Here is a 12,157-nt window from a genome sequence, read left to right as displayed (position 1 = left end):
AGAAACTTTGGGAATAATGTCTTATTATTATAAATTGTTTTCCCACTCTAATTAAATTTACCTTAATCCTTTATATATAGATATTTTTATGTTTCCAGAAAAAAAGAAAAAGAAATTGAAAATTGATACAGTTTCCAACCTACCATGCATAAAATGAGGAACTGAAATCAGGAATATGTGAAATGGTCAAACAAGAGAAAAGATCACATTCCTAAGTCACATGACTGGAATGAGCTGAAATGAAATGGCACCATTTGAATATATGAAGACTTCCTAGTTTTTTGAGGACATACTTATGATATATTACTTTTAGTAGGTTTTCAGACATAAAGCATATATATGACAAAGGTAACTTTCTGCCTGGTATAAAAGAATTTCGTGATATGAATCCAATGAAATAATACACTTCTGCCTTATGTAGTAATACCACCAATGAAAGGAGGAGAGATAATAAAGAGGAACAATTTGGAAAAGTGTAATTTATATTGCCTATAAGTCTAGAATTGCATTTGTCTTTGGGATATAAATTTGAATCTAGTCAAACTCTCACATTCCAAGGCCTAGTGCTTCAAAAACATGCCATCCAAATATCCTTGGTGTCTTGCTTCACTCTTTAAAGCACTGTTTTTAGCTTCGTCTTTGAAGCAGAGATTTTACCCCGAGTATGGATGAGTCGGATATTTTCCCTTATCCTGAATGTATTTACATGTATAACCAATTTAAGGCTGTCTGTAATCAGCGATGCCCCTGAAAATATCCCTTAAAAGAATGTGGGGAACAAAATGGCTCCCAACAATAACAAAACCAGGGTGGGGAGAGGGAAGGAAGAATGAAAGGATTTGATGGGGTTGTCTCAAATGATAATGTTCATGCAATCAAAGGCACTCTTTCGGTTAACTACCAGTCAGCAGTTAGAAAAATTCTAACTACATGTAAAATTAGGAGGCTGGAAACATCAGCAATCAATAGGTAGAAATATTTCTTTCATCTGGGGTTTAGAGCAGCCTTTGTACCTGGCTGCCACTTACTACTTATGTGACCCCTAGGTAAGTTACTTAACCTCTGTGGGCTTTAGCTTCTCATCTGTGAAATAAGAGGGTTGGATTAGAGTACTTTTAAAGTCTATTCTGGCTCAAAATTCTAGGTATCTATGATCCCATGTAGGAGCATATGATTAGGAGCCCTACATTTTAAGGACAGTGAAGAGGTGAGAATGAATTTTGTGGGACTTTATCAAGATTCATAGGATCATAGATTGAGAGAAAGAAACTCAGTGGCCACCCCACCTTGTTTGACAGATGGGGATACTGAGGTTGAGAGAGGGTAAACAACATTTTGTCTAGCTCCCTGACCTGGTAAGTATTTGCTTTTCACAAGGCTTAAACTGCAGGACCACTGGCAACTCTTTAGGAAAGGACTCAGTACATTACAGCAGGTCTGACTACATTACCCCCAGAGGCTCCCTATCACTTCCAGAATTAAATACGAAGTTCTTAGCTTAACATTTGAGGCTCTTTATAACCTTCTCACAACTCTTCACAACATTCATAACATTTTCATTCTTCTCATACTTTACACCTTTCCATAAACTCTACTACCCAGTGAAAATAGTTCTTTTGTTGTCCTTACACATGGTATTCCATCTCCTGTTTCCATGTTTTTTACATTGGTTATCCCTATGCCAAGAATGCTTACCCCTTTTACCTCTGTCTCCTGACATCCCTGGCTTCTTGAAAATTCGATTTGAATACTCACCTTCTGTAGGAGGCCTCTTTAGTCCTCTAGCCACTTGAACCTTTTATTCTAAGTTTACTCTCCTTCAACTTTGTATGTATCTTGTTTGTACCTATTTTTAAAATTTTTGTCTGTTTGTTTGTACCTATTTATTTATTTACATGCTAGATCTTCTATTATTAAGTAAGCTCCTTGAGGACTATTTTTGATTTATGCCTTTCTTTGTAGCCCCATCTTTTAGCACATTGCTTGGCATGTAGTAAGCACTTAATATATGCTTAAATTATCAATTGATTGGGAGAAAATAGTAATGATGAAGGAATAATACTTCCACCTTCAAATTACATCAGGAAACAGTAATCATCAAAACTATTTAGTCCTGGTTTAAAAAAAAGAGAAAAGTAGGCAATATTAGATATTAAGAAAAGACCAAAGTCAATAGCCTACTATTTGATAAGTTCAAAAACATAAATACTTGGGAAAGAACTTATTTGAACAATAAACTGGGAAAACTGGAAAGCAGTTTGGCAGAAATTAGCTTTAAAGAATCATTTTGTAACATATACCTGGATATGCTATAAAGGTCCATTAAAAATTAGAAGATAAGCTTTCACAGTTATGACTAGTGGAAAAATTATTAATTAAACAAGAGAAAGGCAATCACAAAAGATAAAACAAGTAATTTTGATTGCATCAGAAGTTTTTACACAAGCAAAATCAATGCAGCTCAGATAAGAAGGAAAGCTATCAGTTGGAAGAAAAAAACCTTTGCATCAAAGATTTCTGCTAAGAGGCTAATAAACAAGATATGTAGGGAATTAACACAAATATATAAGATGTAGAGTCATTTGCCATTGAGTAGATATTAAAGGAAATGAACAAATAGTTAGCAAGAGAATTGAAAACTACCAACAACCCAGAGAAGCCTTGGTATTTGTTGAAATGAAAGTCCCTAAAATCTTGCTAAATAAGTAGAGTCTGGAAGTTGGACATTAAGCATACAGTCACAAGAACATTTTAACTTCCATTCAGATAGTCTTGGGACAGACACTATCTTTGACGAGAAAAAAAAAATGAAAGTTAAAAAATAGATTCAAAGCCTGCGGGAACTAAACTGCAGTCTCTAATAGAGCTATTTAGCTGGCTAGCTTCTCTGTGTTCCATGAAACTTTTGTTCCTAGAGTTTACGAAGCTCCTTTTGGAAGGGAAATTCTAATCAAATTAAGACTTTAAGGACCAACAGATTCTTGGAGAAAAGCAGCTTGAGAATTTTTCCCTAGTCCTATAACTGAGAGAACGAGAGCCTTCCCTTTCTATGAGTCAGAGCATAAACCTCTGGATTTTAAGCTAAAAGAAAGATGGCAGAGCCTTTTCTTTCATTTAGAGAGAAAGAGTGACCCTTCAGTAAAGAATTCTAGCTGAAGCCAGAAGTTGAAAGCAGAAAAAATGTTCATAACCTCCTGTTCAGTGGAGCCATGCTTAGACCAAAGGGACCAAGAGAGCCCCATCCAACAGCAACTCCAGAAGACTAACAAGGAGCAACCTGCAGCAGAGACTACATAACATACTCAGACCCTTTAGAGACAACATGCCATGCAAGCCCAGTGAGGAACAAGTCCAGTTGGAAGAGTTTGATATTATCACAAGGTATCTGTGTCCCTGCTTCATTGGAGGCAAATGTTACCCTTCCATGTATATTCCCTGACCACCTGTATTTCCTCTGTATGTGTTCCTCTGTGTGTGCCCTTCCATACACTTACCCAATGTGTCTTTTCTTCTTACCAATGACATATGTATTTATGGGAGGGATTGCACCAGGTTTGTGGGAGGAATGTTTTATTGTTACATATGTGCATATACACACCTATGTGTGTATATATATTATATATGTGTGTATGTATATATGGGGGGAGGGAGGGAGGGAGAGGAGAGAGAGAGAGAGAGAGAGAGAGAGAGAGAGAGAGAGAGAGAGAGAGAGAAACCCATCTCTGCAGTGAATAAAGATATATTTTCTCAACCTTCTCTGGGGACATTCTCTTGGTCACTATAATTATACAGCATTCAATTTAATTTGTTCATTATTTATAATTACATTGTTCAAGTCATTGTACCATACATATGTATATATCTATATCTATATATGGTTTTCTTGCTTCTGCTGAATTCATTTTGTATCAATTCACATAAGCTTCTCCATGCATCTTTGAATTCTTATTTGTTGTTTCTTATGGCACTGTAATGTTTCATTATATTCATATGCCACAATTTGCTCAATTATTCCTCAGCTGATGGACATCTACTTCATTTTCAATTCTTTGGTACAACAAAAAGTGCTGTATTTTGTGCATGTGTATATGTGAGACTTTTCTGCCTTTGACCTATGTGGAGGTCCAAGCTAAGTCCCAGACTAGCCAATTGCCTTTGTCTCTTATACCAGAGACCATGCCCTAAGGGGAAAAAAGTCCAACCTGGAACCTTGTTATCCTGCTTGGTGAATGTCTCTCTTGGACCATATTTCAGGAAAGTCCTAGTCAACTTGATTCACTCTACTCCCTACTCTGGCCATCACTGGTCACCTTGCCATACTCTTAGTCTTTGTCTTGTAATGCGTGACTAGTATTAAATAAACGTATGAATGAGCTATGGTTTTGAGTAGATATGTACCTTTAGGTTACATGCGGCCAGAGGTAGATGGTCTTGGAGGAACCATGTGTTAATCAGGGTATGCCCTGAGATGTTACTCTGAAAGTCAGTGAAGGAATCATTCTACAAACTTTCAATTTCCCTTATCTGCAAAATGATGAAAACCGCTGCCAAACTCCTTCATAGGAGTGTTAAAATGATTCATTCAGGTACATTTGCCAAGTACTAGGCTCATCTCAGAGGAAGGCACTAAATGTATATTGTCACTTCATTTTAAAAATAGATTTGCGAAATGGTATGCTTAGATATACATACATACATACCTACATATATACATATGTGTGTGTGTGTGTGTGTGTGTGGAGAGACAGAGAAAGAGAGAGCCTTCATACCCAAACACATACCCTGTTCTGAACAAAGCCAGGCAGAAAAATAAATTCTCTGTGTCACCAAGGAGAAATTCTCCTCCTGTTTCCTAGCCAGTGGTTGCAGCCCAGGCTGTTGTTGGCCTGGCAACTGACTTCGACTCTGAGCTCTGACAGCCTTAGGCCAACATACTGCTAAGGGCAGAAGCCTGTTAAACATTAAGGTCTCTAAACACCTTGGGTGTCAGTTAAATGTTTTGTAGGAGAATGACTAGCCTAGATGTTGCCACAGTTCTGCAATACTTCTGGGTTGTTGTTTTTTTTCTTTCCTTATTATGGTCAAAAGTTTCTCTAAACTGCCAATGTTCCCTTGAGGCCAAACTGAGCCATCTGGACACCTTACATAAATCTCCCCTTACTGTTCGCAGGCAGTACCCAGTCAAATGGCATTAGCACTGACAGCTTCCTGATGTGAAAGATGGGAGCGTATTGTTAGAACTCCCCTTTGGCTACTTCATCATATCCTGCAAACTTTATTATTATTATTTTATTAGAATGGGTGAATAGAAATCTTGGGAATCTTCCCCAGGCCTTTAGTAGAGAAAACCACCTCCCTGCCCACACTGCGATCATTAAGAAAAAAAAAAGAATACTGAGAGACAGATTGCATTTTGTAGACCCCTCCCTCCTTGCCGTTGTTGACAAGCAAACATGAGAACAACAAGAAATAAAAATCTCCAGTTTTACAGTGAAGGATCTGGGAAGACAGAATCATTTTGGTGCAAGTCGTCTTCACTCCAACATCAACGTGCCACTAAATACCAGGTGGTTTAGGATTGTTCTCACAGTCTGTGAAATCTGGGTCACGGTCTGTTGCCATCAATAGCAGAAGCTGGAACTTTGTTTGCTAGCTTACACAACCTTTGATTTCCGAAGTCTGAAAACTCTAAAAAAGCACTCTGGTTGCAAGCCAGGCTGCCTTCTTGGGTCAGGAGTGTAGGGTTCATAACTTATGGGATACAGCTCAAAATCAAGTGTGTCATTAGTGCATGGTGGCAATAAAAAGTGTTTGGTGTTCTAATGGGACCTTTTGCTCGACGGTCCTTGAACAAACTAAACATTATTCTTTGCAAATTGAGAGAGCATGACCCAGGGTTAAATGGCAGCCTCAGAGTCAGGCATGAAGATAGTGGGCAGAACTGAGACTGCACAACAGACCTCCAATTCCCTGGCTCCCATTCTCTGTTTGACTGTCATCACTTGTAATAAGCCCTTTCTTTTTCAGAATGTTGCCCAGGGAAATTCTGGGCTGACCTTGCTTCCATAAATTGTGGAGGAGATGTCATGTCAATAATATATTCAGGTGGGATCTTTTAGGAGGCAGAGGAAATACCAGTGGGATTTTCTTTTAGAGGAAAAAGTCAAGAAATCTTTTTGTTGCTGTAGTCAGTCTGTTCCTGAAACAGAATTACTTGGACCTGATTTTTAGCGAGTGGAGAATTTGCTTATACAGTAATTGTAATTGGCACATTGTAGCTACTATCATTATAATCAGTGCCTTATTGTACCGGAACTACCTCTAAGTAGTTTTTATCATCCAAGACTGGTTTTTTTTTTTATTTTAGAGTACCTTAGAAGGAGGGCTCTTGTAGAACATAGCTTAGGTGATGTCTGCCCATCACATAGAATAGAGAAGGTTGTTAAATAGCATAGCAATCTCTCTCATCTTCCTGGGATGAAAACATATTGAATGATTGAATGATTTTCCTGAGGCAAGAAGTCTATGTTCTGGTGTTTGGATAGGTAGCAAGAGTCCAAAGCAACAGTAGGACCTGTGAGTTGGTAAGGAACCTAACCTGTAAAATACAAAACCCAAGTGGATAATGTTATATTTCAGAAAGAAGTGCCTATAGTAGATGGAGTATTTTTAATGTTCCCAGTTCCCACAGGAGACAAGCAAGTCTTTGTTTGTCCTCAGTACCCTTCAGGGGTCAGGATCTGTCCTTTTCCTCTCCCTGCAGTTAGTCATGAAACCACTGTTTTGGAAAGACTGAATGACACATTGACCTGGACTGTTGGTTTTCTTTGGCCTGGCAACTAAGCTGAAACTTAAGAAGGCAGCCTGGCTCGGTAAACTGTGGATGGATATGAATTGAGAATCTGCCTCTGGGGCCATCTTGTTCACCAGTGTGGTCAGCTTCCCAGGGCTCCTTTAGTAAATGCAGAATAATACAACAGAGGGTAGTGAAGTACTGCATGCTTTGACTGATACTAAATGCTATTCTTGCTTAATGGATGTCACAAGGTCCTGGGGGCAGGAACTAGGTCTGCTTTTTATTTTATGACTACCTCCAAATGCCTTAGCACGGTGTTCCCTAGGCAGTGGGTGCTCAGTAAATGCTGATAATGACTGACAAGGAATCCTGTTTACCTTGAATTTGGTTGTTTTAAATGTCAGGCTAGTCATTATCCAGCTGAGTTTTTTCTTCCCTCTATTCATTGCTTTTTAGAAATGCTAAGTAATTTTTTATTGTTAGCAGCGTTGTGATTAAAAAGAACAAGCCATTTCTTTGTGTGACCTAGACCTTAGCTTTCTCTGATAGGAAATTGTGTTTATACGAAGTGAGGCTTTTGGATAAGGTCCTCACAGCTATGTAAGTGTTTCTGGGTATGTTTTATCTCTTCAACTAGGTTGTAAGCACCATGCAGTTGAAGACTGTCTTTTATGATCTTCCTTCCATCCCACTACTCCTAGCACATTTCTAGGCCCATAGTACATGCTTAGTAAATAGTTAATTGAGTAAAAGAAGATAAAAGAATATGGTTACGTGTAGACTTGCAGTTGCTTTTCTAGATCAATGCCTGCCAGTGCCTTGCATATAGGATGTGCCCAATATTTGTTGTATGAGTGAATTAATGAATGAATGAATCAATCAATCAATGAGTCAATGGATACTAATTCAGCTTAGCATAATAATTATTTTTCTTTGTTAAGGGAAAGGTCAATTGGCGAGGGAAAAGGGTTGTATATCCAAACAAAACTATGTTATAAGAACAAAAGGCATCAGTAAAACATTTTTTTAGATTAGCACAGACATATATTATTTGGATCAAAAGTGCTAGGTTCTGGATAGTAAAGTGGATAAGGGAGTCCTTGTTTGTCACACTATGACACAGTTTCATTTTCACTTGCTGTGAGTTAACAATGAGATAAGCAGTACCTCCTCCCCTCCCCTGCCACTACCTACTCCTCTCCAATAGTAAAAAGGCCAATTTATTTCTAGGGCATTATTAGAGGTACAAGCTTGGACAAGTGTAGCCATCTGGATTCGTTATCATCAAGGTCTAGACCTGTTCTGGACTTCTTATCCACGTGGACTCGATTCAAGGTAGGTCAAGGTTGATCAGACCTCTTTTGTCTTATGTTCTACCTACAAATTTCTAAAGTTGACACAATACCCCTTGGGAAGATTCTACGTCCAGGAATAAAAAAATAACATTGATGTGGTATACTAAGCAGGTTGGAAAATGGGCCTTTGAAGCAAATATTTTTGAGAGGAGAGACAATCACTGACACTTGACTGCTTAAGGAAACCTCAGATTGCCCACACCTAAACCAGGCTCAAGCAACACTCTGGCAGAAGAGAGAGAGAATTGAAAGGATGTTGGAAGAGTGGAAAGGAGCATAGGATGTTAAGATTTGGAGACCCTCAGCAATAGTGGGAGAGAAGCTAGTGCCATGGGTTCTTTTCAAGCCCTGCACTCTATAATATACCACTTAAACCCCTAACATTAAGGAAAAAACATTCAACTAGATAGGACCCTCCAGACCTGAAATTGAACAGTTTAGAATTTCCATAGTAGCCCTAAAACCAACACCCCCTTCTCCTGTTCATTCAGAGTAATCTAAGACTAGACCTGACCCACAATCATCATGAACTAAATTTGGAGGGCTTCCCCAGAGGCAATATGCCCTCTGTGGTGAGGGACAGCTCACTTTACTATAAATGCCCCTTCATTTGCCCAGTGGCACTTGCTGCCACTAAGAGCAGCTATGTTAAATCTCACTGAATCCCCCATTGAAGTTCCTACGTCATCATGGGTCAGACATGGTCTAAAAAGAAGAATGAATACCCACCAAATCAACGAGGCTCACTAGTCAAGTCAAAGGATCTTTAGTGATAGCACCTAAGTCTGGAGTGAAGATTCAACATATTCTTTCTCTACTGTGAAAGCTACTTTGCTGCTTATCACATAAGTGCTGTTGAAAACAGATTGTGGATGCGGACCTTTCTGAGGGGAACTAAGGCCCATGTCGGGAAAGTGATTGGCTCTACTTCTCACATGTCTTCTGACTCCAGCTCTAGCATTCCTTTCATTAAACATCAGACAAGTCACTTGCCCATTGTGGGCTCAGTTTCCTTGTCTGTATAATGGGGCTATTGAATTGAATGACCTCAAAGGACCCTTCCAGCTTTAAATCTCTGATTATAATTCTAATCTGATCTCCCCAAATAATTGCTGAACTAGAAGAATAGGACTGAAATAGACTGGGAATGAAATATCTGGTATTTGAATGTTGTCCAGGAAGACTTACTTTAATTACCTTATTTTCTTTTGACAAGATTAGAAGCATGAACTGTACCTGCTGGCAGATTTATTTTGCTCATAAAATGTGGCAATATGGTGAAACTTTTGGCTTTTCCTGTGATGTATCATGGGCGTCCAGCAGCATGGAACTCTACAACCACCATATTTGAAGCCCTTTCACTGTTCAGTTCAAACCCACTTTAGAGATATGGATAATCGATAGGCAGATGTAGCTAACTTTTCCTGAAAGTAACACAGTACACAGAGTGCTGGACTTGGAAGCTAGAAGATCTGAGATCAAATCCCACCTCAGATACTTATTATGTGACTCTGCACAAGTCACTTATTTCTTTCAACCTCAGTTTCCTCATCTGTAAAATGGAGATTTTTTTACCTCACAGGGTTATTATGAGGATCAAAAGAGATAACACATACAAAATACTTTGCAAATCTTAAAGCACTGTATCAAAGTACTTTATAATAATAATAATATGATAATACATAATAATAAAGTTGTTATTAATAGACACATTCTTATTAAAGGCATATGCTGAAAGAGTAACAACCTTCCACTCGCCACCACATTCTTACTTTTTAATCTATTTGCTGTTTTCACATTTCCTGAAGGATCCAGGATTCTTTTGCAACTAAATGTAAAAATATCTACTTTACATGCAGATTTTTTTTCTCAAAAAGACAGACTGTGGTTCAAAAAACCTGTAATCTGGCATGTGCAATTTCGGCTCCAAACACAGACTGGAGTTGTTATCACTACTTAAAATCCATTCCCTGATACTAAATGTTGGTATGAGTGGGCATAAAAAAAGAGCAGCAGACAGCAATTGCCTTCCAATGTGGCTAGCTAAGCTCAGAATGTGTTTGGAAAATTCCAATACTTATTACTTTTTTTTTCCCTTTGCACCTTCTTATAAGCAAGCATATTCATGACTTTTCTTGCAAAAAAGATTGGCTCACAGTGAGTCCAGACCCCTGATCTCTGGATACCTGTCATGCTGAACATAGATTAACCAATTGGACTGTTTCCAGATTGTGTCTGTTGGCTATTATCCTCCTTGAAAAAAGGTACTTTGCCCAATCAATATTGCTTGCTAAATTTGAAGCTTGCTATGTTATCACTCCTCTCTCTTTATTGTCTTCAGAGTTCCTAATACATATTCAACCCCCAATGTGCACAGACAGACAGACACACACACACACACACACACACACACACACACACACACACAGTGGCCAAAATATTTTAGAGGGGATTAGTATCTCAATGAAGCCTGGGTCTCAAAGAAATTCTGATCCCACAGTAACTCACTGAACTCCAAACTGAGTTAAAGAGACTTTAAATTCACTCCTCCTAAGCCTTTCAGTCTGTTTATTTCCTGAAAACTCTTAAAAAGGACACAGCTGAATGAAGTCAGGTGATCCAGATGGAAAATGAGACTGGGGGAAATCAAATGGGTAGTTAAGGAACAGCCCTGTTATGAAGTCTATACTATAGATCAAGTATGAATGGCGATATGGTATAAGGGAAGGCACACTACTGGAATGGGCATTGGGAGACAAGATTCTAGTTCTGGTTCTGCTACTTGTTAGCTATATGACTTTGGGAATGTCACTGAACCTCTCCAAATATTGTGGTTTCCCCATTAATAAAATAATGGAGTTGAAGTAGATAATCTCTAAGGTTCCTTCTAGCTCTGATTTTAAGTCTTCAGGACCTCCAGGTTCTCCTTTCTATAGAAAGAATCTCAGTTAGCAGGGACCTCAGAGGCCATCTAGTCCACTCTGTACCTGAATAAGTATTCTCTCTACAACCTACCATGAAAATGGACATCCACACTTTGGTAAAGGACTTCTAACCTCCCAAGGTGGTTTGTTCTCCTTTTTGATAACTCCCATGGGTTAGACTACCATCACAATGCCCGTGACTCCCAAAACTATAGAACCTGCCTTAATTTTTCTTTTTCTGATGCTGAATTTTTTCTGTTTCTTATTGTATTAATCTATTTTATATTTTTTGTAAATGCTCATTCATTTCCTCTAAATTACCAGTTTTGCTAAAATCTAATTGGGCAAAATTTTCTGATAATTTTATTTATTAACAACTGTTCAATCATTGTAAATTCTCCTTTTTCACTTTTGACGTGAACAATTGTTTCCTTATCTCTTTTAAAAATATGATTAGCTGCTTACCTATTTTGTTAGTTTTCTTTTAAAAGCCTCCTGTATTTATTTGTTACTTCGATTTTTTTCTTTTAATTTTATTAATGTCATCTTTAATTTTTAGATTTTCTACTTTATAACTTAGTTGGAGATTTTAAAATTGTTGTCGAAGTGTTTTTGTTGTTGTGTGCTTGAGTCATTGATTAATCCTTTTTCTCTTATTTGTGAGAACATTTAGGGATATAGATGTTCCCCTCAGAAATAGATAAACCGTATCATAAATTTTGATATGTCACCTCATTATTGTCATTTTCTTGGATGAAATTTGCTTTTGTTTCTATAATGTAGTTTTTGACCCACCAATTCTTTAGAGTTGTATCAGAAAATTTTGCTTCCCCCCCAAAATTATCATTATTTATATATTATATTTTATATAATTATACATTCATTATATCATATTACTATAGATTGTATATAATGTTTATTATATTACTATATTTTATATAATATATTATTATAGATTATTTTACATATGCATTATATGTATATACTTATATATATAAGTGTATACTTATGTATTTTGTATGTACTTATTTCTATATATGCTGTTTCCCCTGCCTGAACATTAACTTTTGGAGGGAATGGGG

Source organism: Trichosurus vulpecula, chromosome 7 (assembly GCF_011100635.1).
Source record: "Trichosurus vulpecula isolate mTriVul1 chromosome 7, mTriVul1.pri, whole genome shotgun sequence".
NCBI lineage: Eukaryota > Metazoa > Chordata > Mammalia > Diprotodontia > Phalangeridae > Trichosurus > Trichosurus vulpecula.
Note: the sequence above shows the minus strand (reverse complement) of the source record.